The sequence below is a fragment of the Sus scrofa genome, chromosome 10 (assembly GCF_000003025.6).
Source record: "Sus scrofa isolate TJ Tabasco breed Duroc chromosome 10, Sscrofa11.1, whole genome shotgun sequence".
NCBI classification, from domain to species: domain Eukaryota; kingdom Metazoa; phylum Chordata; class Mammalia; order Artiodactyla; family Suidae; genus Sus; species Sus scrofa.
Window position 1 is genome coordinate 21,665,207 of NC_010452.4, and position 27,731 is coordinate 21,692,937.

At 40.9% G+C, this 27,731-nt stretch overlaps 1 protein-coding gene across 5 annotated transcripts in view; it reads right to left on the reverse strand.

Moving 5' to 3' along the window:
- Nucleotides 7,662-27,731, reverse strand: part of LOC110255652 — a 105,963-nt gene continuing 85,893 nt past the window's right edge. For 2 of the 5 annotated variants that reach the window (XR_002336255.1, XR_002336253.1), the window contains exons 5-7: nt 26,874-26,964; nt 24,432-24,552; nt 7,662-22,494 (exon numbers count right to left, since the gene is read on the reverse strand). The gene's annotated coding sequence lies outside the window, so the exon portion shown is untranslated. Of the gene's footprint in view, nt 26,965-27,731 lie in introns of all 5 variants that reach the window. The other 3 variants (XR_002336250.1, XR_002336252.1, XR_002336251.1) reach the window with 2 other exon arrangements.

Here is a 27,731-nt window from a genome sequence, read left to right on the forward strand (position 1 = left end):
AAAAGAACTTCTAATGCACGACAGTATAGTGCCTATAGAATGAATTTATTTTCGCAGTAAGTCTCAACAGAGCAAATATCTCGGCCATTAACACTTTCCCAAAAAGTGTGATACAAAGTAACATAATCAAACCCTCTTCAGGAGTATGTGCTATGGAGAATATATGAATTGATTCTGAAAAGAATTCCCAGTCTGGGTAAGAATCTCAGGTTTTCACTCAACATTTACACACCTAATTAGAAATGAGGAAGCTGTTTTCAATACTCTGGAATATAATCATGTAATCAACATCAGGTACCAAAGTCATGAATTATGTCGAGTGTAGAGTAGAAAGGATGTACAGCATCTTCAAAATACAATAAACAAATTACACTAAGTTACAGCTATCCTCATATAGTACTGATTTCTCTCTGCCAGGGAACTTGGCGGTTAAATCAGTTGAACGAGTCCAAATATTGGGTGCCTAAACATTAACACACACACAGACATTTACGTATGTCCATCCAAACTAAAAATGGCAGCTCTACAATGGAAAAGTAATTTCATATGCAGGTATGTAAGTAAGTAATAGGAATCCATCCCAGTACTATTGTTCATTCAGATGAAATTCTTAATAAAAAATGAGTTCTGATGTAAGCCTGAATGCATCAAGTGGACAGATTGGGGAACTGGGCAAAAAGGGCAGTCAAAGCTTATCATCAAGACTGCCCTATCTTTTTTTACACAATGGAATACTACTCAGCCATAAAAAAGAATGAAATAATGCCATTTGCAGCAACATGGATGCAACTAGAGACTCTCATACTGAGTGAAGTAAGTCAGAAAGAGAAAGACAAATACCATATGATATCAGTTATATCTTCAATCTAATATACGGCACAAAGGAACCTTTCCACAGAAAAGAAAATCATGGACTTGGAGAATAGACTTGTGGTTGCCAAAGGGCAGGAGGAGGGAGTGTGATGGATTGGGAGCTTGGGGTTAATAGATGCAGACTACTGCCTTTGGAATGGATTAGCAATGAGATCCTGCTGTGTAGCACTGGGAACTATGTCTAGTCACTTATGATGGAGCATGATAATGTGTGAAAATAGAATGTATACATGTATGTGTAACTGGGTCACCATGCTGTACAGTAGAAAAAAAAATTGCATTGGGGAAATAACTATTAAAAAAACTTCCCTATTTTTGTTTATAGTATGCCTTAATTTCATGGCATTTGTCTCTAGGTATATAAATGTTGTGGAGTCAGACAGATCTCAGGTGCTTACATAACCCCTCTGAGTATTCAGTAACCTGGAAAACATAACTAGTAACAGATGCCTTTAAAGGCTGAGACTGAGCTTACAAAATGTGTCTGGCTTAAGGTAGATATTGAAAAATCAGTACTTATTCTCACTCATGCTTCCCCCTGGCTTGGCAGGACTCACAGCACAGCCCTGTTTCCATGATGCTGGATTTTATTGAAGGGGCCAGGCACACACATTCACATCTACAAAAACATAGGAAAACACAAATATATCTACAGATGCAAGGTAATCGGTTTTTATCAGACATTGCAGAACCATGGACCACGGTTCCTCCCATTGAAGCAATTGATAACTAATAGAGAAGACAGCAGCTAAAGAAATGAATTAATTGGGTAAGTGGATTAATGCATTTCTACATGAGCAAGGATTAGTCCTGAACCAAGGCATATTGTTCAGGTCCTAGCTATGGGGGGAGGCAGCAGGGTCTAAGTAAGGGAATCAGGTTTGGTCGGGGAGTAAATGCTTTCACCTTCAGGTATGTTGCGTGTAAGGGGCTCTTGGACCATGAGGATGTGTCAATGAGGCAGCTTAAAGTTTCAGTGTTTCTCCCAATTCTTTATGTCTTTCATGTAGTCTTTAGAAGAGAGAACCCCTCTAAGTCCCATTAAGCCAAATGTCCCAACCAGCATGATTGTGACAGATAAAGTTTAGGGTGTCACCTCTTCTATAAAATGATCATGTTAGCAGGAGTCTTAACACCATAGTATAATGGTTCATGTTCCCCACCAACAAAATATGAACACACACACACACACACACACACACACACACACACACACACAGAGACATACTAACACTGTAAAGTATGCAAAATAGATAATATAAGACATCTTCATGTTACATTGGGTCCAAAAGGGAAACATTTTGCAGTAAGGTATGGCTTAGGCTGCCCTTCAAATTCCAAGACTGCCTTCTCTACATTAGTGTCACTGAGTTATTCTCAACATGCTCTTCAAGGCTGCCGATGACCGAATCCATGTTCTTCTCTGCTAGATCATTATTGCCATCTTGGAAGGTATTTAGATTAAACATTAGCTGGATGTTTCCCAGCCCTATCACATCAAGCTTGTGATGTGACATGAAGGCTAAAGAAATACGGTACACGTCCCCCTCTCGGGGGTCTACGCACATCAGACATGAAATAAATGATCAGTTAGTCACTCCTCTGTAAGTCACTGTTCATGGGCTCCTTGGCAGGGCCAAGTGACTTCTGTGTGTGCTTTGGGAGTCTGGCGAGACCAAGTCGAGTAGAAGAACATGGATAAACCAGTACCTGTATAGCTCACTCCCCTGCCTAGTTCGCAAATTGCCATCAGCAACAGGGGTATCTGTGTGATGGCGTGGGGACCCATGCAATAAACCTGGGAGGGCGAGCTCTCACTGTTCCCCTGTTCCTTTAGAAATGAAGTCTTTTTTTTTTTTTTGACTTGAAAGCAAACATTTATTATCTCACCATTTCTGAAAGTCAGGAAGTAGTTTAGCTTGATGGTAATGACTTGGGGTCACCATAGGAAATTGACAGCCAAGAAATCAGCTAGAGCTGTGTTCATTTGGGGCTGGAGGGTCCTCTTCCATCCCCACTCACGTGACTGTTGGCTGGACATCTCTGTTACTCACTAAGTGGGTCATTCCACAAAGCAGCCCCGGTGCCCAAGCCTTAGCTTCAGATTGGCCCCAAATCTATTTTTAACCCTGCATGTGAATCAAAGATCACCTGGAATCATGTTCATGCAACAAAGATTATCCTAATCTCAGAACAGCAACAGCACATCATGTTTATCATATGTATCATTGACTGAACCTTCCAATTGGAATTCCTGTTGTGGCACAGTGTGTGAAGAACCAGAGTGCAGCAGCTCGGGTCACTGTGGTGGTGTGGGTTCCAACCCTGGCTCGGGAACTTCCATATGCCATGGGCACAAACATTTAAAAAGAAAGGAAGGAAGGAATAAAGAAGGAGAGAGAGAAAGAAAGCAAGAAAGCAAGTGAAGAAAGAAAGAAAGAAAGAAAAAAAGAAAGAAAGAAAGAAAGAAAGAAAGAAAGAAAGAAAGAAAGAAAGAAAGAAAGAAAGAAAGAAAGAAAGAAAAGAAAGAAAGAAAGAAAGAAAAAGAAAGGATGGAGGGAGGGAGGGAGGGAAGGATGGAGGGAGGGAGGGAGGGAGGGAGGAAGGGAGGAAGGAAGGAAGGAAGAGAGACAATTTCCAGTCACCATTGACTGGTAATAGTTTGCTAACACTCTGTTTTTTAAAAAACATCCTCCATCGTCTTTTGGGCCCACCCAAGAACAAATGTTGGGTTTAATTACCAGACTTCCCACAGTTGTTGGAGGAAGACAGACAGCTCAGATGCAAACACATTCTCTCCTTTAGGCCTGTATAGACTCAGCTTAGTTCAGAAGCAGCCTCGGGTGGACACCATCTAATCACCCCTCCCAGATCCCTCCCCTGTGCATTCTTTCCACGCAAAATCCATGAGCTCAAACACTTTCCTCTCCATTTCTATAAATCTTTTTGAGGACTCGCTGTTATATTACACCAGGCAGGTCCTTTCATGAGCATCGAACAGAGCAGGGCAGTCGTCCATCCCAACCGCAACAGCAGACACTACTCAGAAAATTACAAAACTTCAGAATCACCCTGAAAAGATCTGTCAGTTCTGTGAACCACATTGAGTGGTTCTTGGAATTGCTCAAACAGTAAATAAAAACATTCAAAAACACTGATTTTACTAATGATTTTAAACGACAGATTTGACAAATACTAATACGTGGAATCTAATAAAAAATGACATGAAAGAACGTAGTTGCACAACAGAAAGAGACTCAACATTTTCAAAACCAGAGTTACAGTTTCCAAAGAGGAAATGCTGGGGAGAGGCATAAAGTGGGGGCTTGGGACTGACATACACACGCTGCTATATATGGAACGGACGAATACCAAGGACTTACTGTATAGCACAGGAAAATCTACTCAATATTCTGTAGTGACCCATACAGGAGAAGAATCTGAAAAGGAATGGATATGTGTATAACTGATTCACTTTGCTCTACACCTGAAATTAACATGACTTCCTCAGTCAACTATCCTCCAATAAAATTTTTAAAAATACTTGAGAGGAAGGGACAGAAAGCTTTTTAAATAACTCTATTAAAAAACCCTAAAACACAAACACATTCCTTTCAATGCTGATGTCTTTTCATGCTGAAGAAAGATGTGAGAAGAAAAACGGCTTAAACTTTGCAGTTCCCTCCACAGTAGAAAGTACACAGGTAAGGAGAACAATGGGGTGGGGAAGGAGTGGGATGGATGGGGAGTTTGGGGTTTAGAAGATGCCAATGATTCCATTTAGAATGGATAAGCAGTGAGGTCCTACTGTACAGCATAGGGAACTATATCCGATCTCCTAAGCTAAACCAGGATGGAAAATAATAGTTAAAAAAAAAGAGTATATATTAAAAAAGCAATTTGTTAAATAAAACAAGCCAGACACCCCCGCCCCTCAAAAAAAGGCTAAAATACACTTTATTCCATACCTGCTCATTGCTACCAAATACAGTGGCTTTTATGCAAACATGACATGAAACCTCATAAAATCTTTTTTTTTTTTTTTTCTTTCTGACTTACAGGTAAACAATTCTATCACATGCTTAAGACTCGGGCAGTTGAATTCTCACTCCTGGCTCACTGAAAAAAATGTTAAAATGTATAGAATTTGTTTCCCATTAGGGGACCCTCTTTAGCCTTCCAGTGGCTTTGAATTGCATCAATGTAGCCAAGTCTCAAATGTCTACTGCTGATAATCAGTGTGTGAATTATACTGACTGTGGTGGTGTTTTGTCTTCGTATCATCCCTGTCTGTTAGTCTTTTTGTGGTCTTCTTTCTTTCTTTCTTTCTTTCTTTTTCTTTCCTTCTTTCTCTCCTTCCTTCCTTCTTCCCTTCCTTCCTTCCTTCCTTCCTTCCTTCCTTCCTTCCTTCCTTCCTTCCTTCTTTCTTTCTTTCTTTCTTTCTTTCTTTCTTTCTTTCTTTCTTTCTTTCTTTCTTTCTTCTTTCTTTTTTCTTTCTTTCTTTTTCTTTCTTCTTTCTCTCTCTCTTTCCTTCTTTCTTCTTTCTTGCTGGCTTGAGAGTGCTTTGGTGTCTCCAAGAGAGAATGGAAAATGGAGCAAAAGCAAGTAAAACATGGGACAGTCATTATTTTTAAAGCTTGAGTTCAACAGACATCTAGAGGATCTTGATGTATATCAATGGATGTCAGTTATTCAGGTTTTTCCTGACCACCCCGATTCCTGGCTTCCAAAACTGACCTTCTTGCTATGAAATAAGAGTTTCCTGAAGACCTGGCTGAATGCAACAGAAAGACTAGATTTACCTGAAACTCATGGACTGGTCCATGTATATGATATCCTGTGCTTTCTTACCTGTATCCTCTCTCTTGTATGTGTGTTTCATTAAAGTACAGTTGATTTACAATGCTCTGCCAATTTCTGCTCTATGGCAAAGGGACACAGTCATATGTATTCTCTTTCTCATACTATCTTCCATCATGGTCTGTCCCAAGAAACTGGATATAGTTCCCTGTGCTGCACAGTAGGATCTCGTTACTTATCTATTCTAAATGCAATAGTTTGCATCTACTAACCCCAAACTCCCAGTTCATCCCACTCCCTTCCCTTTCCCCCTTGCCAACCACAAGTCTGTTCTCTATGTCTGTGAGTCTGTTTCAGTTCTGCAGACAGGTTCATTTGTGCCATATTTTAGATTCCACTTACATAAATGATATTATAGGGTATTTGTCTCTTTTGGTATGAGAATCTCTAGTTGTATCCATCTTGCAGCAAATGGCATTATTTTGTCCTTTTCGTATGGCTGAGTAGTATTGCATTGTATTTATGTACCGTGGTATTCTTCTTAATCCATTCATCTGTTGATGGACATTTAGATGGTTTCCATGTCTTGGCTATTGTGAACAGTGCTGCAACGAATAAGGGGGTGCATGTCTCTTTTTGAATGGAAGTTTTGCCCGGATATGTGCCCAGGAGTGGGATGACTGGATCATCGGGTAGTTCTATATTTAGTTTTCTGTGGCAACTCCATACTATTTGCCATAGTGGTTGCACCAATTTCCATTCTCATCCAGAGTGTAGGAGGGTAACCTTTTTTTCCACACCCAGCATTTGTAATTTGTTGACTTGTTAATGATGGCAACTCTGACCGGTGTGAGGTGGTGCCTCATTGAAGTTTTGATAGGTGTTTCTCCAATAATTAGTGATGTTGAGCTGTGTTTTGAAGTGAGGCCCAGAGGTCCTGAGCTCCACAGGGTAACAGACAGAGCCCAGGTTGGGAACAGACCACAAAGGCAAGGCTCTTTCCTCACCTCTGTGTCAGCTCCTTTTGTGAGTGAACAGTAGTGCACAGTAAATAGGAGACCAGGCTTAACAACTTGTTTAAAGGTCTCTATTTATGTAACATTTGGTGTGTTGATTTCTCAAACCCTGACGCCTTGACTTAGCCTCAGGATCTATGTTTATTTTTACCCATCATTATGGTGGTATTTTCATGCATTATTTAATCTATGTTGGCAAAGAGATACTAGAAAACAATCTCGAGAGTGAACTTCTGCTCTGCAAATAATGTACTTCCCTTCAGTGGGCTCCATCAGAAAACGTGCAGAAGAGATTTTGCAAGACGAGGTGTCTTCCATAAGGGGTGCATCTGGGTCTCTGATCAAAAGTTTGTTTTGTGTAAGTTGCCGATTGATTTAGAATTCTCTAGTTTTGCCAGCTGTATCATGTGAAAATCCTCCCCCAGAGTGAAGAGAAATGCCATTTTAATACACAGACATGATGCTAAATGTTGATTGACACTTAATGATGTTTCCCTTTTTTTCATAGGCATATGTCAACCTCAACTTTGACTTAAGATACTTTTTTTTTTTTTCCAGAGATGCTAAGGGTTTTAAAGTACATCTTTCAGACATGCATTATGAGGGACGCAACTCCTTTTTTTTTTTTTTTTTTGTCTTTTGTCTTTTTTGTTGTTGTTGTTGCTATTTCTTGGGCCGCTCCCGCGGCATATGGAGGTTCCCAGGCTAGGGGTTGGGGTTGAATCGGAGCTGTAGCCACCGGCCTACGCCAGAGCCACAGCAACGCGGGATCCGAGCTGCGTCTGCAACCTACACCACAGCTCACGGCAACGCCGGATCGTTAACCCACTGAGCAAGGGCAGGGATCGAACCCGCAACCTCATGGTTCCTAGTCGGATTCGTTAACCACTGCGCCACGACAGGAACTCCTTTTTTTTTTTTTTTTTAAAGAGTATTTTCTTTTTTTTTTTTTTTAATCTTTTGTCTTTTTTGTTGTTGTTGTTCCTTTTTTTCATTGAAATATTTATGGGTGGAGAAGTCTAAACATTTTTATGAAAGCAAATTTAATAGGATATTGAAAAACTTCCCAGAAAATGAAAGTTGAATAATGAAATAATTATTATTTTTCATCATAGTTTAAATCATAATTTCTTCTTTTTAATCTTACAAACTAACATTTGCATATTACTAAGCTATCATTTGAATTGTAATATTGAATGCCCACAGTTACAAATGGGGAAACTGAGGCTGAGAAAGATGAAATCATTTGTCCAAGTTCACAGCTCAACACTGGAGCTACTATTTCTCAGCCCTGAATCTTCACTGAGTCCACTCTTCCCACATCCCTCTTTCTTGCTTTCTCCCCAAAGTGAGAATATTAGGGCCAGCGGTGGACAGAGAGAAATTCTAAGACAATAAAATATCAATTCATACTGAGTGACATTAATGTGAGAGCGAAAGACAAACATCATAGAATTTCACTTATATGTGGAATCTAAAAAAAGATACAAATTAATTTATATGCAGCACAGAAACAGATTCATAGATTTTCAAAAGAAACTTATGGTTACCAAAGGGGGCTAGTAGGGCGAGGGATGGCTTGGGGGTTTGTGGTTGGCATATATACACTGAGGTTTATGGAATGACTGGCCAACAGGGACCTGCTGTAGAGCACAGAGAATTCTACCCTGGATTCTGTGATAATCCATGTGGGAAAAGCATCTGAAAGAGAATGGGTGTGTGTACATGTGTGACTGAATCACTTTGTGGTACTGCAGAAATGGTCACAACCTTGTAAATCAACTCGACTTCAACAAAACTTTAAAAAAATGAAAAAAAAAATCAATTCAGATGCCGTGTCTTTCTGTGACCGAGCTCACATGGATTTCACATCTCCTCTTTTCACCAGGCTTTCCGTTTAGAAATATTTGTATAAAATGTACTTACACGACAGGTTAAAAAATATATATATGAAAGCAGCTGCCAAGTCAGTTGCTGATACATTATTTGGAAACCATGAAAATCAACACCTTAGAGAGGCGGGCTGCATCCCAGCCCAGGGTGAAGGGAAGAAGGGACCGCCTTGCTGGCTGCCTGTCTCCTTCCAAGGATAGCATTTTGGTTCATGGGCCAGGTTCAACCAAAGAATAAGCATCCTACACCCCCCTGTAACTACTCAGTTGTGCTGGTATAGCCAGAATGTAGCCAAACTCTAGATACACAAATGGCATTGATCTGCATAACCCAAATGGGTGCGGCTGTTCCCATAAAACTTTATTCACAAACACAGGTAGCAGCCCAGGGGTCGTGGCTTCCAACCCCATCCAATGTTGTTGCATACATCGAGCTCCTTCCTCCCCATCTCTGGTGAGTGTTCCATGGCAGGACCACACCGGTTTACTTCTTCATTGGCCAGTGAACAATCACCAGGGTGGCTTCCAGCTCCTGCCTATTAGGAATAAACCTGCCATGAACACTCTTGTATGTGCGTTTTTGTAAAAATGTGTTTTCCTTTCTCTTGGGTAAAAAGGCCTACGAGTGGAATTGCCGGGTCATGGACAGGTTTATTTTGACTTTTATTGTTAAGTAGATGAAAAACTTGAAAGAGTAATTTTAAACTACCTTCTAGACTCCAGGGTTAGCATCACCTCTCTTCCTCCAAGAAGAAATGATTATAGCAATGTTCTGTGGGGTTCCTTCTCCCTTGGACACTCCTTTCCATCCACTGCCCTCTCCTCCGCTCCACCTCCACATCCCAGTGCTCTCGCCATGCACTCCAGAGTGGCATCCCTTGTGCCCTGTGTCTGCATTTTAGTATAAGGTAGTTTTCTCATCTCTACTCACAGGTATGTTCTTTCTTCCTAGAACATACCTGGGTCTTTCAGACTTGAGGTGGAAAGAAACCAAGAGACAGGAGAGGCTACCTTCTCCCTGTGACAGAGGAGCCCTCCCTTATCATCTCTTTCTACCCCCCAACGTTTCCCCAGTCCTTCCAACAAACCAGCTTTTTCCAAGGAAGCCTGGAATGTTGCCCCCGGAAGCCTGCCAATCTTTCACCGACCTCTGAAACGCTGCAGGGAATGTGGGCTCTACCAGTTCTGGAGTCACCTCCCCGGAGGTATTTGCAAATGGTTCTCTCCCCCGTGTACCTAGACATCTCATTCTAATCTCAGCATATAAGTGATTTACCCGTTTTATTGGTCAGATTTGCAATTGCCTCTTTCACTTCTGGTTTATATGGTTGAGGTCCGAGTGTTAAGTTTTATAGGTTAAATATAAAAGACACTCTGTTCCTTCTTGTTTTTCTTGTCCTAAGAGCACAGCACCGGAGCAGCAGAACTTAATGAATCAGGTCTTTAGACTGACACCCTTAGCAGCACCTGCTGTCAGCTGGAAGTGACACTGCTATAAACCTCCTACCCCACAGGCAGCCGTGTTCACACTGGGGCCTTGTTAACTCACTACCCTTTAAACGGATGATAAACGTCCTTTTTTTAAAATGGGGTGTTTTAGATCAAAACCTGGTTTTCCATGTGTTGATACCTTCTGCACCCTCAGCTCTAAATACGTGTAATGGTAGAAAAGGGATGGTGCCTGGTGGTTTAGGGGGCATCTTTCTATTATAGCTGCAAAGATTGTTCTTGATCATTCTTTTTCAGAACATATGTTCTGTCCATGTTATGTTGATACCAAAAATAAACATGGGAATTTGAGTCTTGCTTAAAAGTTCTGCATGTGCCAGGGAGAGTAACTGTGTTTCTAGCTGGGAAACCAAAGGTCTGTGGTTATGACTGGTCATGACAAGTCCCATGGTTCGACAAGCCAATTGAGATAGGCGTAGTTATGATAATCCCTATGATTTGACAAGCATTGCCTATCACAAGCCTAAAGGAACTGAGCAGTTGGCTTGATTTGAGGTCTTTTTTCTTAGCTGCAAAATGTGAACTTAGCTTCTTTGTTAGTCCCCTCATGAAACACTGGTAAGAAATGTGTGACAGTTACTTCTTAAGAATCTTCAAAATAAAGTGTGATGATTTTTCGAGAGACACTCTTTTGAGTAAGTCTGGATAAAGACAGCCTGCAAGACAGCTAAGAAGATGCTCTATTTATCCCGAGGCAGAAAAATGACAGTACACCTTATCTTGCTTTGAGAAAATGCTCATGAAAACTCTTTTCATAAAAATGTTATTGTCATACAAACGAGCATGGGACTTGATAAACAAAAGTGCCTCGAATTCTTTCCTTGGTGCTACCCAATCATTTCCAGGATGCATATAGAATTTTATATAGGAAACTCCATGGAAATACTAAAGAGAGTAGATTTAGTGATTCAATATACGCAGAATTTACTCTGAGCAATTTGCTCAGGAACAACCATATTTGCTAATCCCAGTCCCCCAAATAAATATCAGATTAGCACATGAACACAGACATACATAAATAACTGGCCAATGGGGACCTGCTGTACGGCACAGGGAACTCTAACCAATATTCCGTAATGATCTATGTGGGAAAAGAATCTGAAAGAGAATGGATGTGTGTATATGTGTAACTGAATCACTTTATTGTACTGTAGAAATTATCACAACTTTGTAAATCAGCTATGCTTCAATAAAACTTTAAAACATGAAGAAAAAAAAAAAAAAGAACTGCCATAGTTGGTTAGTATGTTCTCTGTGTCAGGCTCTGGGGTAGATTATTTTATTTAAGCTTCACAAAATTACGTCAAGGTTTGTGTTTTCTTATTCATTCAATCTTCGTTGAGTCAACCAACTTTTTTTCCTTCTTATAATGCAGCACCTGTGGCATATGGAAGTTCCCAAGCTAGGGGTTAAATCGGAGCTGCAGCTGCAGCCCAATGCCACAGCCATGGCAATGCCAGATCCAAGCTGGATCTGTGACCTATGCCACAGCCTGCAGCAAGAAGCCAGATCCTTAACCCCCTGCGGGAAGAGAGGGATTGAACCTGCATCCTCAGACAACCTCAGGCCCTTAATTCACTGAGCCACAGTGGGACCTCCCAGTCAATCAAAGTTTTTTCTCATTTCCTGCTCTGTCCTAAGCATTGTTCCTGGCTGTTAGTGCACTTCCACATCCGTCAAGAAACAAATCTCTCTGCATTCAAGGAGCTTACATTCTAGTTGTGGAAAAGGGAAAATGCATATTTATAAATCATGTCCTCTATTAGAAGGGGCTAATTTCATTTTGTATTTCAAAAGGATTGCTCTCTTTGCCTTATGAAAACTAGAGACAAGTAGCCAAAGGAAACGAGGGCTGAGAGCAGGTTTGGGGTGAAAAATCTAGGACACTGTTTTGGAACCTGTTGAAAGTGGGATGTATATTGGGCCTTCCAGGGGCAAAGTCATGTATGCAATTGGATGCGTAAGTCTGGAGTGAGGAATGAGGGCTGGGCTGGAGTTTAATTTTTAGAATCACTAGGATATAGATATTATTCAAAGCCTTTGGGCAGGTGGAGATCAACAAGAGAATCCTACAAAGAGAGAAGATGCCCACGATCTGGGCTTGGGGGGGACGGGGATTGGAAGGAAAAGAGGTGAGGAAGAGGAGGAGGTACCATCAAAGCAGCTGGAAAGGTTGACAAAGGAAGCGAGAGAATAAACCAAGAGGATGATCAAGAAACAAGCTTATTTATAAAACAAAAACAAGCTCACAGAGCTCCAAGCCAATCTTGTGGTTCTCATAGGTGAAAATGTTGGGGGAAAGTCGGGATTGGGAGGGTGGGGATAAAATATACACACTATTATATAAAATAGATGACTAATGAGAACCTATTGTAGCACACAGGGACATTTACTCAATAGCTGTAATAACCTGCATGGGAAAAATGAACGGATATATTTATATGTATGACTGATGCACTTTGCTGTACACCTGAAACAAATACAACATTGTAAGTCAACCATGCGCCAATCAGATTAAATTTAATAAAAGAAAGTATGGTGGTTGGAATGTCAATTACATGCTGTGACAGATATTATTTATCTATACGTGTGGCTCAAAACGTTTACCAATTTGATTAAATTTCATAGAACTTGCAAGAGATAGAAACTGGACTTAAAACCAGCTTTCGACTTCAAGTCCAGGTTGTTCCCTCCCAGCCCTGAAAGCCTAGATCAGAAGCAATAGTTTTCATAATTGTCATAAAGCCACAAACACAAACACGAGAGAATGGTGCCTTCTTATTGGCATCAAGAAATGTGTGCCATGTTTAGCCCAGAAAAGTGAGAGCAATCCACTAATTTTTGAGAGTGATCCATTAATGATTACTTAATATGAATACATATGCATTTTTATCATACTTTAAAAAGGTTTCTTGATAGCAGTTTACTGACTATTCTATCTCCTTTTTTTTTTTCCTTTTTATGGCCACCCCTGGGGCATATGGAAGTTCCTGGGCTAGGGGTTGAATCAGAGCTGCAGCTCCTGGTCTATGCCACAGTCATGGCAACACCAGATCCAAGCCGCATCTGCAACCAATGCTGCATCTTGTGGCAACGCCAGATCCTTAACCCACTGAGTGGAGCCTGGTATCAAACCTGCATCTTCACAGATACAACATCAGGTCCTTAACCCACTGAGCCACAATGGGAACTCCTATCTCCATTCAATCAAGACATTTTTAAGAATATATCTTAAGGAGCCTGAAAGCAAAGTTGGAGTTCTCACTACGGCACAGTGGGTTAGGAATCTGACTGCAGTGGCTCGGGTCATTGTGGAGGGGCAGGTTCGATCCCTAGCTGGAGGCAGTGGGTTAAAGGTTCACGTGTTGCCGCAGCTGTAGCTTGGATTCAATACCTGGCCTGGGAACTTCCATATGCTGCAGGTATGGCCATAAAAAAGAAAAGAAAAAAAAAAAAAGAGACAGCAAAGTATACAAAAGAGAACAGAGGAGGCAAAAAGATGTAGTAAACAATTTCTGTGGTACACTGATGGAGCTCAGCTTCGGTGAAGTAGGTCCTCTAGCTGAAATACTTGTCTAAAAACAGAAAAGACCTGGGGAACGCTTTTGTCCAGAGGTTATGTAACTGCTCCAGGGACCCACTCAGCAACCAGGAGGAGGAGATCTGAATTTTCAGCATTCCACCGTCTCTTCTCCATTTTAATCAAAGTAGCATCCCTCATGCCTTACGAGGCTTCCTGGTAAGATTTGCTTTAACTGAATGGTCTTACAAACAATTGATGCTAATCCAATTTTTATGTTGCCCCTAAGAAAAACTAAGAATTGGAAAAGTATGTGACTGGTGCATCATTACAGCTACTAAGGCTTTAGCTCAACTTAAATCTTATTCCTGCAGCCCCCAAGCTAATGTGTGTGTGTGTGTGTGTGTGTGTGTGTGTGGTGTGTGTGTGTGTTTACACTGTATCCCCATCCTATAATGGAGGAACTACTGTATCATTTATTTTCTTTTACGTGATGCATACAAAATTCCCATGGATTGGCTAAGTAACTGCCATTTTAGATTTTAGGTCAAAGGAGTTCTTGAGTAAACACAGAGGGGAAAGTGCCCAAATTATAAACACTGACTTCTGCACTGCACTGACTAATAAGGCTTTGCTCCCACCGCCGGACAGCATCCTCAAAATTCCACCTCAAAATCGACCTGTGAGGCTCTGGGCATCCTAGCACCTGGACCAATTTTGCAGTTGAGAGGGTCCGACACAGAAATGGAAAACTGTATGTGAATATCACCACTGGTCCCTCGCAGATGCTTGAAATCTCGCGTTCCTTTTAGTGTCTCCATTGCTTCTGGAAACTGGCTGCTTTTGCGTGCCTACGATGACGGCGAGTAGCAATGGCTAATACTTTTCAAGTCTCATTATATGCTAGGCACTGCTCTGTATTTTGCATGTATTCTTTATTTAAATTCACAATTCCATGCGGTTTTTAAAACCCCATGTAACGGAGTTCCCGTCGTGGCGCAGTGGTTAACGAATCCGACTAGGAACCATGAGGTTGCGGGTTCGGTCCCTGCCCTTGATCAGTGGGTTAACGATCCCGCGTTGCCGTGAGCTGTGGTGTAGGTTGCAGACGCGGCTCGGATCCCGCGTTGCTGTGGCTTTGGCGTAGGCCGGTGGCTACAGCTCCAATTAGACCCCTAGCCTGGGAACCTCCATATGCCGTGGGAGCGGCCCAAGAAATAGCAACAACAACAACAACAACAACAAAAGACAAAAAGACAAAAAAAAAAAAAACAAAAAAAAAACAAAAAAAAAAAAACCCATGTAGCTTAATAGGCGAGTTCACTGAAGCCAAGTGTGGAGTAACTTGCCCAAACTCTTATCACTGGATCCAAACCTGATACTCTCAACTCAGGACACCTGACATTTAACCACTACATGCATGTGGGAAGGTAACCAGGTCTGTTCCTCCTTACCAGGTGGCCCGTGTTTTCTGAGTTATTCTTTCTAGGGATGATGATGTTTTTTTTTTTTTTTTTTTCCATTGGACTGTAAACTTTATTTCCTATTTTCCCTAGGCACTGCATCAGGAAAATAGGTACCCAAATTCTTGCTGTATAAATTCATTCCGTACAAGTTTTTCCTTGACAGTTCAGCTAATCTAAGATACTAATGTGAGGGAAGTTATTAATAATGCATAATGGCATGACTTAGAATTCCCCAGCTTTGCACTTATCTTTATGAACTTTGAAAAGAGAAAATTTACCTGAACCAAATTCTCAATAGCTGTGGAAAATTTAGGCTTTCTAGGAAGATGGAGAACGAATGTATTCTGACTTTGTTAATCTGGAATTAGACCATCTGAACAAAAGTCACTGCTGTCTATGAAGATGGGCCTGTCTTCAAAGCATTCAGTTTGTAAACCACTCAACTTATTTTCTCAAAGAGCCTATTCCATGACTTTGCCACTGGGGTGTTTCCTCTACCTAGATGCTCTTCCGTATGGATATCCTGCCCTCTTCATCCTTCTTCTGGATAGTGGTCCTTCTCACAGTCTTACTTATGGGATTTCTGTTGGATTAGTCATGGGTTTATAGGATTCTGCCTCATTAGCCAATCAGATTGTGACTGTTGATTGGTTCATGTTGCCTAAATCAACCAGAAGTGTGCCCTAAGATTTTGGAATTTGAAGATATTAGGGGTTACTCTGGGCCCCCTTCTGTTTGCCAAGCTGGGTTGGGCGGGAGGGTATGTTTTGGTAGCTATGACATCATAACACCTACTGCATCAGAACTCCGTCTCAAAGCATACAGCAGATCTGGAAAGAGAACCCTCAGCAGTAAGAGGAGTTAGAGTCTGTATTCCATCTAGGACCTTAAAATCTTACCCTCATTAAATATCAAGTGCTTTAAGATATTCAAAAACAATCACCGAGTAAGACTGGTCCTTCAAGGCTTTGCTGTGATCCATTTTTATATTGGAAATTGTGAAATTTAAAAATACAATGTGTGTGGAGGTGTCAGGCTGGGGTCTGGTGGGATGCAGAGTCCACCTGAGAAAAAAGACAGTGCCGTAGAGGGAAACTTCCTAAACTTGGCCCACCAAATGTGTGTCCTAGGATTTTAATGTGTTGTGTGCAAATATATGACAGGTGATTTAAAAGATAAATTAGATGTGTTTAGTATGCAGTTAAAATGTATTCATTTCTTGAAAGTTTATATGTTAAAATTGGTTCAAACGCATTTTGATAGAGTTCCCTGGTGGTGCAGTGGGTTAAGGATCCTGCATCGTCACTGCTGTGGCTCAGGTCACTGCTGGGTCATGGCTTCAGTCTCTGGCCCAAGGAGTGAGGCCAACACACAAACAACAACAATAAAAAACACATTTTGAGCCATGTTCTATTGACAAAAACGGGCTCAGGGTTCACTTATTTCGGGGATTTATTTCTTTAGGAACATAACTAAACCTCTGATTAAATTTATGTGTTTTTTGCTAGCCAAGAAGTGAAAGTACAGTATGTGCAAGATCATCTTCCCTGATTTATTTGTTCTTTTTCTCCTCCCTGCTCATCAAAGGGCTCTCATGCCAAGTGCCTAAGTGAATTTTAGTTTCTTCTTCACCATATGCATCCCCAGTTGCCTTCCACCAGGATGGAGGCTGTTCCTTCAGTACCTTCATGACGGTCAGGAATCCCTCGTGCTCCAGAGCCCCAGCAGAGCACGTGGAACCCAGGCCACCTGCCCAACGACTGGAAAGCCCAGTCCATTCCATGGAACAAAGAGGCCATGGCAGCAATTTAAAATTTAACTCCCGATTCACTCAGTTGTCTTTGATCCATCAAATATGATATTCCTAGAGCCCAGCGCATAATACCTAGTACATAATTTAGAACAACCTAAATTTACCCATGGTCTTAGCAGAGAATTAGCCCTGTGAGTAAAGAAATGGGAGAGAAGAAGAATTCAGAAGAGAGACAGCATTTTTGATGAGAGCTTGGCAACTGTGACCATTAAAGCTCCACTAGGAGACCCCTCATCAAGGGTTAATGATGGCGCCTTCATCCCCACACCCTGGGAATAAACCCACCCTTGTGACCTACTCCCTCCTCGGATGATAATTGGAAAAAAAATCATGTTTTCCCCCTGGCAACATTGAAAACTGTCTTTTGGAGTTCCTGTCGTGGCTCAGTGGTTAATGAATCCGATTAGGAACCATGTGGTTGTGGGTTCGATTCCTGGCCTTGCTCAGTGGGTTAAGGATCTGGCGTTGCTGTGAGCTGTGGGGTAGGTTGCAGATGTGGCTCAGATCCTGCATAGCTGTGGCTGTGGTGTAGGCCAGTGGCTACAGCTCTGATTCGACCTCTAGCCTGGGAACCTCCATATGCCATGGGAGCGGCCCTAGAAAAGGCAAAAAAGAAAAAGAAAAAACTGTCTTTCCTGGTTCTGCTTCCCTACCTCAAAGTATGTGAACCTCAAACTACCCCTCCCCATTTAAATTAGGCCCCTGAACTGTTGGGCCTTCTACTGACTCGGCCTCCTCCCTTTGAGCTGAATACCTTGCACCTCACAGGGCCATTTCTCCAAGCTGTGAATCTTCTCACCCTGGAAAGCTTACTCCCCCCATATGGGAAGGGGCAGCTGAAAGGCCAGTGCATCCAGGAGAAGGACAGAGAATGGCTGGAACAAACAATGCAATTTACCATGACGGTCACTGCTTCCAGGTTTTTGCCGTGGACTAAACTGTGACATACATACATGATGGTAAAGACATGTATGTACACTATTTGCAGTTCAGATATAGCATCACATGATTTTTGACTAAATTATTTATTTTATATCTGTTTCTCTTCACTGACACTGAAAATCTTGGTTCTAATAACGTTAACAGTATTCTGTACTGTTATACCTGATATTATTCTAGAATTATATAAAATAGTTCCCTAATGCCAGTGTTTTTGAGGAATTAAACCATGGAATGAAATTGAACACTTGTTTATAGTTTTATGTGTCCCTAATATACATTCTGCAAAGGCAGTTCTATTATAATAACATTATATATTTTATAAACTCACACCCCCAAATTATTTTTTCTACCAATAGATGGGCACCTAGCTTCGTTCATTTCAGTTCATTTTTTAATTGTATAAATTGCTGTTTCATATTTTTAAGTTAATTTTTTGAATATGTAAAACATATGTAACACTATGTGTTTACAAGGTTGTAAATACATACAAAAGACCTATTTCAAGAAGTCTACCTTCCACACGTACTGCCTTTCCTTATAGGCCACCATTCTGCTTTTGGTTTAGCTTTCTAGTGTTTTTTTTGCAAAGATGTTCCAGTTCATAACATGCCTAACGTGTTCTAACGCCACGTGTAGTATAAAATAGAACACAGTCTCCACTAAACTTTTTTCACAGTACAAAACATCCAGGAGCTTTCACCTTTGCAGTGGTTGATAATTTTCCTCTCTTCTTTTTACACATCCTGTTATTTCGTTACGAGGCACAGGCGCCATGTATTCATTGTGTTACCCCCTCTCCCCCATGGAAGACCATTTTGTAATGCCTAAATATGTTGGCATTCAATGATCTTATAATAAATAACGGCACGTTAAGTCATTGCATGCTGTTTTCAATAGATCTTTGGAATAGAGTCCTCGAAGTGAGCTTGCGAATCAGAGAACTAATAGATATATCACTCTATTAGATGTTGCCAAAGTCCCTTTCACTGGGGTTGGAGGCTCTGCATTCCCCATCTGCCTGTCTGAAGGTACCAGCCCTTCCTTCAAGCCAGGCTCACCCGCCTGTATTTAGCAAAGGAATTCTGCAAAGATTTTGGAATGTGAGTGACAGTTCTCTGTTTGATCAGTTTTGCTCTGCTACTGGATGTGTGTTGTTTTGTGGTCTTGTTTTTGCAATTGCAGTGATGAGTTGCAAGGAGAAGCAAGTTCGTGTGGAATCAGATCGCCACTTGGCTCTTCATGGCTGGTGTTCCCTTCTGACAGCATTGAGTCAAATAAAATAGAAGACGTAACGTTGCTGTTCCCCAAGGACACTGTGCCCCTGGGCGAATGCTGTACAAGGTCACATAAATACCAGCAATGACACTGTGCTTCTTGATGGTTTACATACATACGTATCGGTGTGTTTTATTTGTGTTGTGGGCACTCGTAGTATAAGGCAAGTTAACAACACAAGTGTCAAATCCAGCGTCACGCCAGTGTTTAAATCAGGAGCCTGAGTCTGTGTCCCCCACGCCTTTTTTTCCTAACTGGCTAGTAATGAGATTTCCACCTCATTGAGAATTACCAGCGTGAAGAAAAACAGCAAAAACAATAACCAGCCACTGACTTCCTCCAAGACTGAAAATGAGATGAAACCATCAGAGTGACCCTAATTCTTGTTGCTTTTATTATCATTTCTTTCCCGCCTGTTTGTACTTGTGCTGCCTTAATGTGCATTTTAGTTTTCTTTGAAGTTTCCTTTTCTCATCTACATATTTTTACCTCTTTTTTTTCTTTTTCTTCTGCTAAGGCTGCACCTGGGGCTTATGGAAGTTCCAGGGTTAGGTACTGAATCAAAGCAGCAGCCACTGCCTATGCCATAGCCACAGCCACACTGGATCTAAGCCATACCTGCAGTGTATGCTGTAGCTTGCAACAATGTCAGATCCTTAACCCACTGAGCAAGGCTGGGGATCAAACCCAAATGGATACTATGTCAGGTTCTTAACCTGCTGAGCTGCAATGGGAATGCTTACATATTTTAAATGAATCAACTGATTATTAATATAAACAAACAAATGCTTTCCCCTCTACTTGTATTTCAGTTGAATATTTGGAAAAAGTAAAAAAATTGATGAGCATTAAAAAAAAATCCCAACATCAATAAACACATATGTAACACGAAGTTTCTAAGAGAAATCATATTTTTGCTAAATAATTTTGCCAGATTGTCTTTTTTTTCCCTCAATTCAGCTGTCGATTAGAGTTACAAAGGACCTTAGAGACCGGATCTTTCAGCAATTTTATTTAGAGATGAGGCAATCATTTGGCCTGGAAGATTCAGGAAGAGTATTCAGTCTGACTTGTACTAAAGAAGCAGTTTGTGGTAGAATTGGGCTGAAACATAGACCTACCCGTTTTTAAATTCAGAGCCTTTACCATGAAATCTTGAGCCATTTATTAATTTGTGTGTGTGTTTGCCATTGTTGTTGTTGTTAACAGAAGGACATGAATGAGTAGAGGATGACTTTCCTTTGATGCTGGGCGAGCCTAGTTTGATATTGTGTAGTTCCCTTGGCTATGCTTTAGTTGATTCTGGTCATGCCTTCCTAGGAATCTATTGTATGAGAAACCGAGACGCTTTCTTACAGGCAGCTTCATTCTAAGAAGAAGGAGGGGGGAAAAGTATTTTTAGTTAGAGCCCAATCATAACATCTTAGCCTTCACATGAGGGGCAGTTCTGAATTTAGCAAGATGCTTGACGTGTAGATGAGTCTGTGGGTTCCCCTTGTGGATGGAGGCTTGATCCTCTGAATAAACAGAAGGGACTGTTCCATGAAGGCTTTAGATGATATTAGAAAGAAGGCAGTTCCCTGGTACCACGTCACCAGAACCTTACACTGATAGATGACCGTCTCTCCAAGTCCTCCACATTGGCAGCTCTGGCAGCTTGCATCAGCGCTCCGGGGAATCCTGGTACCCAGAGGCAGTAGAACTTGGCAGCCAGATGGCTGTTGCCCAAAGAGATTGCTCTGTCAGCAGGAGGAAGCAGTCCCTGCTGAGGGCAACTGCATGCAGCCAAAAGAACAGTGATGCTAAATGGGAGTGTTTATAATTCAGTAGAAAGAAAAAGTAGGAAAAGGCGGCTGGCATAGTGTCAGGTTTGATGGCATCTGTGAGATCTCCTGGAACCTCTCAGAAATACTGTGGATAGGAGTAGGAATAGAAGGAAATTACTGAAGACTAAAGCCCTCTAGTATCCAGTGGGCAAGATTTTCATGGGAATAAGTTAAGTTCATATTCTATACATGGCCAACGTTCATTCTTTTTTGTAGTACCCAAATGAGACACCAAAAGGTCTTTCTTTTATTATTATATACTTTCATCAAAACTCTGAGGATGGTTATTTTTACTTAAAATGTACAAGTAGGAGTTCCCATTGTGGCTCAGTAGAAACAAATCTGACTAGCATCCATGAGGACGCAGCTTCAATCCCTGGCCTCGATCAGTGGGTTAAGGACCTGGCATTGCTGTGAGTTGTGGTGTAGGTCACAGATGCAGCTTGGATCCTGCATTGCTGTGGCTGTGGCGTAGTCGGCAGCTACAACTCCGATTCAACCCCTAGCCTGGGAACTTCCATATGCTGCAAGTGTGGCCCTAAAAAGACAAAAAAAAAAAAAGTACAAGCATAATTTTTACCAAAAATCACTACAAATGAACAAAGCAGAGAAGATAAATATACTTTACACATTAAGCCTATCTATTCTTTAAAAGTGCAGAATTTACCAAAGCAAAATATCTCCTAGATTATAGCAGAGGTGAATTTATAAAAACTCACATCTCAATTTTTTTTTTCTTGTATCAGCCTCTGAACCATTAAAACTTTTGGCTTAAACTTTGTTATGTCTATCTGTACACTGACTGCTATAAAAATAACATTGTAAGAAAAAAGTTAGTAAGAAAAACGAAAAGGTATAAAATAGAGAAGTGTAAGGAAGTGGGTCAGGAGATTTAAAAAATGATGAAAGTGACATAAGAAGGGCGAGTGGCTTGTTTCACCAAAAAGCTTTCCACATTAATCATCTATTGCTGTGTAGCAAGTCACCCCAGGCCTTAGAAGCTTAAAAGAATGAAGATTGGAGTTCCCATCATGGCTCAGCAGTTAGTGAACCTTACTGGCACCTATGAGGATGCAGGTTCGATCCCTGGCCTTGCTCAGTGGGTTAAGGATCTGGTATTGTCCTGAGCTGTGGTGTGGATCACAGATGTGGCTCAGATCTGGTGTTGCTGTGGCTGTGGCTGTGGCTGTGGCATAGGCTGGAGGCCACAGGTCCCATTAGACCCCTAGCCTGTGAACCTCTATATGCCACAGGCGTGGCCCTAAAAAAACAAAAAGACCAAAAAAAAAAATGAAGACTTATGATCTCACAGTTTGCAGGGTCAGGCATCTCATGAGGTTCGGAAGGGCTCTTCTGGCTCAGCATCTCCTGTGAAGCTGCAATCAAGGTGTTGGTCCATCCTCAGTTATTTCCAGACCCAACTATGGTGGGATCCACCTGCAAGCTTTCTTCAGTAGCTGTGGCCTCAGTCCCTCACCACAGGCGACTTTTCACACAAATGTCTCATGATGCAGCAGGTGTTTCTCCTTAGAGACCATGATCCAGGAGAAAGCAAGAGAGAACTGCCATAGGAGAAAATACAATTATTTTTGGTAACCTAAGAGATGGGAACTACACAGAGTACAAATATCTGTCAGGGAGGGTCTCTGGGGCCCATTTTAGAGGTTGCCAATGTAGGTTTCTAAGATGGAAAACTTTGGATCATGGGTTAAGTGTTGTATCCATGAATTATTTCCCCTCACACTAGCACGCTCGTTGTGAAAATCACTCAGCTTTATTGGGAATGTCTCTGTTTATAATTCCTTCATCTCCTGAACGATCATTGCCTCCTATGTGGTGTATCAGCTGCTCAGCTAGCAAACCCATCAGGTCATCTTCCAAGGATAACCAGAGTGATGTTTTTTGAAATCCCACCAGATCATCCACTACCTGCAACGGCCACTCCTACTCTTGGTTTTAAAATCCTTCGGTGGATTCCTATTGCTCTTAGGACAGTAGACCATACACGGCTTATATATTCTTAGATGCGCTGACCATGGGCCACTGTCTCCATCTCAAGGGACAGGAGCTCCCTGCAGGCTTGGTTTCATCCATACCATGCTAGCCTCTAGGCTTTCCTTGGCCTGCCTTTCTGAGTCCACTATCGGCGTCCACACGTAGTATTCTCTCTGCCTAGGGTGCTCTGTCTCCTTTCTCTGATGGCATATCCTCAACTCCTTTACTAGTGATCTTTTACATCTGCAAAGGGAAATTTTTCCAGCAGAGCAGCACTTGTCTGGAAGATACCAAAACAAAATGCTTCCACAATAGGTGTAAGCAGCTGAAACTTGTAGAAGACAATGCAGTTTGAATGACCTTCATATACCAAACCCCTACAGGACCCGAGGACCCTTTACTGGTCAATAAACAATGAGGTGTGTCATGCCCAAGCATGGATAGATCTTGAGTTCATTCATCCTCTTATCCAGAGAGAGAGTTTTCAGTCCTGACTTAGCACATGACCAAGAATAGCCCTCCCTAGCTCTCAAAAAACCCATATTTTTCCTTGTTCGTGAATGACCTAGTGAATTTCTTCACTGCTTTGCATTCCCTTGCTTTGCAAGTTAGGAAGACTCAGCCTTGATCTTCTTTCTCTCTTTTTAAAACAAATTTTTTTTGGAGTAGAATTGACTGACCATGTTGTGTTAGTTTCAGGTGTAGAGCAAAATGAATCAGTTATGCATATATCCATTCCTTTTCAGATTCTCTTCCCACATAGGTCCCTGCAGGGTATTGAGGAGATTTCCCTGTGCTATGTAGTAGTTCCCGTTACTCATCCGTTCCTTATACAGTCGTGTGTATATGTCAATCCCAACCTCCCATTTTGTACCTCTCCCCACCATTTCCCCTTTGGAAACCATAACTTTGGTTTTGAAAACTTTGAGTCTGTGTCTGTTTTGTGAATAAGTTCTTTTGTATCATTTCTTATTAGATTCCACATGTTAGGGATCTCATACAACATTTGTCTTTCTCTGACTTCTCTTAGTATAATAATCTCTAGGGCAATCCATGTTGCTGTAAATGGCATTATCTCATTCTTTTTTATGGCTGCGTAATATTCCCATACATATGAGCGTGTGTGTTTTCCTCTCTCTTTTTTTAAGTTCCAGTGGTCTACCTTATATTCTCTAGCCCTTTACTTTAGAGCCCTCTCATTAGCAAACTATATGATGAGTATTTCTCTGCCTACTTGACCTCAAGTACCCAGGAGGTGGTGACCGTGGTTTCCATGATGCTGCCCAGCACTCACGAAATGCCAGGACATAAATAGGCTTGCCACACACACCTGTTGAATGGAAGAGTACACAACTTTGAATGTTGTGACGTTGTCTTCTAACCCAGGAACTACATATTATACATTTATTCATTTCCATTTCCCCTGGTTTAGGTCTTAATTTTCAGGCAGCAGCTGCCATTTTTTATTTAATTAAGCTCCATCTATCTTCACTGCTGTGCTTACCCGTTGCAAAAGGCACTTAATGATTTGGAGGTGATCGCTCCTCCTCTTCCCTCTGACGTGACCAGTAATGTGCTTGGCCCTCTGTGCAGGCAGTGCTGTCCCTGTATGCAGAAATTCTTTTCTGAAAAGCACAGGTGATCAGGTTACACCCTGCAGCCCAAGATCTGATTACTCTTATTAGAGTAGCCTGAAAAGTTACACATGTCATTAGAAGTCATTAAATTACTCCACTTGGCTCTCTGAAAGGGGGCTCTGGTATTTGACTCAGCGATCTTGCATGGCTGTAAAATCCAAGTTTGGAACGTGCATTTTCATGGGGCTGCATGTTCCTTGACAGGGTCTCTGTGTTTGTGCTCTGAAAGGGACTCTCGGTGATGAAAGTGGAACCCGAATCCGTGGATTCCAGTGGGAATTTATGGAAATCCAGGTCTTGGAATTAAGTGTGTGTGAGCATTGGCACAACCCAATTGTCTTCTCCACCCTTTCACTGCCCTCTCCTTTTTTGCTGTGTTCGAGCAATTTAATTCTGCCTCTAATTTTAATCTGTAAACCATATCCCCCCCTCCTGCAGTTGTAAAGCATGTGTTAGCACTTAACCAGCAGGAGGGGGTTGCCTAAGGTAAGAGGATTGATAGCATGGAACAGGCATCTTAAAAATGGCTTTGTGTGCCTTGGCGCCACTAGCTAAGGCTTCATGTGCCTGGGTCCAAGCTGTCTGTCCTGGGCTTAGAGACAGTCAGGCAGGGACTATAGTGGAATCTTTTATTCTTATGACTTTGGTGTTGATTTTCCAGAAAAATTTGCATGAGGAGGGGCGGCTTAAAGGACTCTGAAAGTATTCCCAGAAGGAGCTGGAAGAATGAGAGAATTTATCTGTAGAGGATGGGGGAGCGACTTGGAAAATGTGATGAAGACTGGTTAAAATTATATTGACTTGTGCTGCCATCATGGTCAGTAAAGGAAAGGGTGTGGAAAAACACACCTTTGGCTGCTGGATGAGGGCTAGCTCTTCGTATCAGCTAGATCTGATAGCCTTAGAAATTAGGACAAATCTTTTTTATACCCAGGGTTATTCATGCCTTAAAGTCAAGGGAAAAGTTAGGTTTTAAAGTCAGCATACGGGATAAAAATTGTGTACAGCTACAACAACCCTTGAAACTCCTTAAAATGCTTGAAAATTTCAAATCATACATTTCATTTGTGGACAATGGTGGGTAAAAATTAAAACCATTCTCAAAATCTTTCCATCCTTTTTTTTCTTACTTGCATTATCTTTTCAAGTTAAATCGTGTTTATTGTTTACTAGAAGGAAGGCAAAGCCCCAATGGTGGATTTCTGGGAATAACTATTTCATTGACTCAAAGATACATCTGTTTTATACTTTAACATCTCTGAAACTGAGATGTGTCTTATAATTGATGGCATTTTAAAATCATAATGGTCAGAGTTCTTTCTTTCTTTTCCTCTCTCCCTTCCTTCCTTTCTTCCTTCTTTCCTTCCTTCCTTCTTTTCCTTCTTTCTTTTTTCTCTTATTCTTTTGTATAGTGATGGTTTGTCTGCCACTCCTGGTCTGCTTACTAGATGCGAAGAAATATTGTAGTTCAATTTATATATAGTAAATTTATAAGTGAATGTTAGGAATCCATTCTGGAAGCTAGAAATAAATGCCACCGTTGTATGTGTAGTTTTCTGGGGGAAACCACCACCACAACAACAGCAACTACCTTTTAGCCAAGATTCAACTTTGACCCACAGCATCTGCTGTAAAGCCTTGTATGGTATGAATTCATCATAGAAGGCATGGCTTGCCAAGTGGCTATGTTTCAGGCTCATTCATTCACCCAGTGTTTGTTGAGCTCTCGTCATGTCTTTAGCATTGCTCTTGGTGCCAGGTTGAAGCAGCAACAAAACCAAGTAATTTTCTCTAACGAACAAGAAAAGTCAAGTCTCAAATCACTTAAATTATAGTGTCATCCTTTCAAATATGGCATCTGGGAGGACACACCTTGTTATCAGACCGTATCTTTATATTTCACTTAAATCCCAGTGAAACATAATTTGGGCTGAACTATTGTTTTGAAAGGATGGTACTTCCTGACTGATTTAGTGGGCTTTTTGCTCAAGTTCCCAAGGAAAAAAATAGGAAAGTGTCTGCCAAGTTTATGAATTAGTTCCCCTTGGGACAGATGTGTGCCCCTGGTCTGCTCAGTCACTGGTAGGGTGGTCACATGTTCAAAACAGGCAGTATGATCAAGCATAGAATTGAGAATTAGCAAAAACCAAAGAGAATCACACATTGTGTAGTATGAAGACAGTCCTTTCAGCATTATGGCCTCTGTTCTTTCCTTTATCAGTTAGGATTACCAAAGATAAATTGCATCTCTGTGCTTTAAATTTGAATTTTTAGGAGTGAAGCAGGATTTTACATCATATGTAATTTACCTGTTTCAACTGCATTTTTTTGGTGACTTCTCTTTTCAGATCCATTGCTCGTTGACCTCTTGAGGTGCTTAATGTTTCCTTATTACTTTTTCTATATGAAAATATATTTGGAAAAATTTTATATTCTAAGCATATTAAGTATGTGCCTTATTTATTTCTCATATTCTTTTCCACTTGGCCAGTTACCTTTTTTTCTTCATGTTTTTAAAACAAAGTACAGTTAATTTACAATGTTGGAATTTACAACTAATTTACAAATGAGCTTAAAATGTATAGCAAAGTGATTCAGTTATACACACACACACACACACACACACAGACACACAGACACACACACACAAAGGCTTCTAATTTATCTTCCCCACTGCTTTTTCATTGTATATTTTTTGATATGCTACAGATTGAAGTTTAAGTAGTCAAATCTTTATTTTTTTTCTTTTCCTTTCTTCTTTGATTGCATTTAATACTTAAAATAGTGTTCAGCTATTCAAGATGAGTAAATCTTCAACTACATTTACTTTAGAAAAAAAATTGTAAAATGAAAATGAGCTCCTTAATGTACTTCAGTAAAATTTAAAAGTTGCTGTGAGGTTCCAGGTAAAATTTCATTTTTTTCCCACTTAGCTAATATCACATTTCCCACCAGAACAATCCATCTATTAAACATATTAGGACATTTTATTCAGAGTGCATTAAAGAGTTTTATAACGTGATTACGTTTTCCAGAATATTTTTTTGAAAACCTGTGGAGAAAATAAATTGAACAGATGGCTGATTGTAGACAGAATGTTAGTTAGGCGATTATTAGAATAGAAGTATGGGTTTCTGAACTACATAGGAGAAATATATAGAAAAACT